Genomic DNA, 3056 nt, shown 5'->3' with positions numbered 1-3056 from the left:
TTGCTAGGAGCAATTGAACACTTCATCCGGCATGTCAGATAACCAAGTGATTTGGGCAATATTCTTGGATGAGGAAAAAAAAAAGACTGAAAAAAACCCCCAGAAAAACCCAAAATCAAAAAAACTTCAGTCTCTGCTCCAGATCAAAAAAGATAAACATTTCAAACCTGCTCCCTGACAAGGACTTTTGTTGAAGGTGTATTTGTTTCTATGCATGAAGCCCCACAAGGAAAGCTTAACTCTGAGCTAGGTGCCCAGCTCCCTTGTGATTAGGAATCTCAAGAGACCCCTGTTCCCTGAAAGAGGAAATCAGCTTCTTCTTGTCTGATAGAGTCAAGCTTTCTGGTTTTAAAGGGTTCATCTCTAGGTTCCAGACTCCCTGCATTTCATGTGTTGCCTGTGACACTGGGGACTGTGAATTTCACTAAGCTGTTAGGCACCCAAAAATAGCATGTTGCATGACCTAAGTCCTTTATGGGTCCAGCCCCCAGTTCACTACATATTCCCATGTTAAGACTAAGCTCATCCTCACGTACCTGGGCTCACTGCTAACAGCCTATGACATACAGCTGAGGTCATTCTAATTCCCTCTAGTACGAGGTAGGGGATACACATGCAGGAGGTAGTTCATTATGGTATTATAATCATGCCCTGCTCATACCCCAAAGTCATTCACTTCCATTAAAGGCCAGGAGAGCGACTGTGAACTGAATCCCGAAATGAGTAAGTAGCACTGTTTGGGAAGAAGGTCGATGAGGTCATGGCGGTATTCATGGTGATGGCAGCCCTCATGAATTCACCTATTATTTTTTATTTCTTTGCCTTCCCAGAAATCTTTCTAAGCTTTAAATAATTACAACCTGTGACACTATTTGTTTAGGATTTGTTTCATTAACCAACACACATTCCTACTCATTCCTCTTTTTTCCTAAATTCAAATATTTTGATTTATACTCAGGTTAAGCTGCTGGGCTAAGTGAGATTAGCAAAACAAGTATTTCTAGGAGAATATCAGTTTTTACCATCAATGTAGTAATGACTGCAAGAATTGTCCAGTGAAATCATTAGCATTTTCTTCTTTAACTCAGGAAAAGACATATATATGAGTCCTGAAGGATATAGCATGGAGGCTATGAAAGAAGAAAAGACAATCACCTGCATAAGGAAATATTAGAAGCATTTTGATACTTACCTGTTTTTTATGTGAGTGTTTTGCACTGCAGGAAACTTGCAGGGTGTGTTGGGCAGAGGCAATCTTAGTGGTTGTGTGCACTACTAGGTACTCCCAATTGTTCCTAAGTTGGGGACTAACCAGTTCCACTTCAGGTCGTCAAGCAGAGAGATCCACCAAAGAAAGTGCATAGGAAATCCAAACAGCCCTTATTCATCTGGTTAGGTTCACTTCAGGCTATATCAGGATATAAATTTGGGTACATCACAATTCTTTCCCTTGCTTTTCAAGGCCTAAGGAAAAGCAAACTTACCTTAAAATCATATTTTCTCCTTTATGTTGTGAAAGATGAAGATAAGAATTTTCTGAAAGGAGATATGTTTGGAAAGACTGTCCACCTTTCTACTCTTACTTATTCTTTCTTCATGAGACATTCAGTAAAAAATGAGGAATAAAGCAAATGAAGTAATTGAAATTATTATTGACATTTATAGCTGACAGTTGAAAATGGGAAAGTAAAAATCAAATACGTCACTTCCCTCCTGGAATAATACACATTTTTGAGTCTTAAATCCATTTCAAATACCTTGATAATTACAATTCAGTATTTCCCCAAGGAAAGCTAGAAGGCCAATTCCTAGGTATGGAGACCATAAGAACATTGTACTGTTTAGCTTAATTGTCAGATCTGTAGATAGGGAGACAAAACCATTCATTATTAAAAAAAAACCAAACAGTGACATGCAGGATCTGGTAAGGAGCACTACAGGGAAATATTGTGAAATGATGTAATGTACAAGGTGAAATGAACCTTATCCAGGGACAGTGCAGAAGGAGACCTTGCAGAAGAAGTCTCAGAGATTGATTTGGACAATATTGATCAGATTAAATATCCAATAGTCAGAAGACCTTTTTCTCAGATTCTAGATGATACTGCAGTCAAGCCTTGTGTTTAGTACATTTATTTTCTATGGCATTTCTTGTTTATGGCTGTAAGTGGTCAAGGCCTTCATTTTATGTCTGGTGGAACCTGGTACAACACAATGTCCTAACACTATGCTTGGGCACTTGCACAGTGCCATCTGTTAAACAGAAATGTTCCCTGTCAGCCTGCCATTCAACTATCAGACTAGTCCAATAATGCTTAACTCATGAATGCTGACAAGATTCACAGTATTAACTGATATAATTAATTTGTTATTATTAATATTATTGGTTTTACTATTACTCTACCGCTCTCCATTCCCAATCATAAATAGAGCTCTGTTGTGCTGTGTACTGTAGAAACATTACATAAAATAACATCCGTAACTCTAGGCCATTACAAATGAAATAAGCAGAAATTAGATAGGCATTGAAAATACTCTAATTAGTCACAACAAAAATGATGTAGTACTTGTTTGTCACTGAAACACCATCATTTGCCAACAGTAAACTCTCTGTATTGATCAACATGATCCTACACAGTTAAGAGCATGATATTATCAGGGCTGCTGTAATTGGAGGAAGTAGGTCCTGTTATACCAGCCAACCATTTCTGTTCTGTTCCCCATGTGTACCCCTTTCTTCATTCATTTAGCTCAAGAGATATGAATTAATGGGCCAAACACTAAATACAGCTAGAATGGAACTCCTTAGGGCAAATTCACAAGGAATGTCCAAGGAACGCAACAAGATCCAGGCAAGTGTGCTCCTCATTTTAAATCAAAACAAACCACAAAATGCTCAGATTTGCCTTTGTGAGAAAATGATTTTGGGTCATACAAGTCAGAAAGTCCAGAGTGCCACTGGGCTACTACAGCATAAGTAAGAAGAGCAAGTCATAACAGAAGCACAAATGGAGCCCTTGTGTATGGTTTGATTCTTTGAGATTTTTTGGTTTTGG

This window comes from Cyanistes caeruleus, chromosome 6 (genome assembly GCF_971803275.1).
Source record: "Cyanistes caeruleus chromosome 6, bCyaCae1.hap1.1, whole genome shotgun sequence".
Classification (NCBI taxonomy): domain Eukaryota; kingdom Metazoa; phylum Chordata; class Aves; order Passeriformes; family Paridae; genus Cyanistes; species Cyanistes caeruleus.
Note: the sequence above shows the minus strand (reverse complement) of the source record.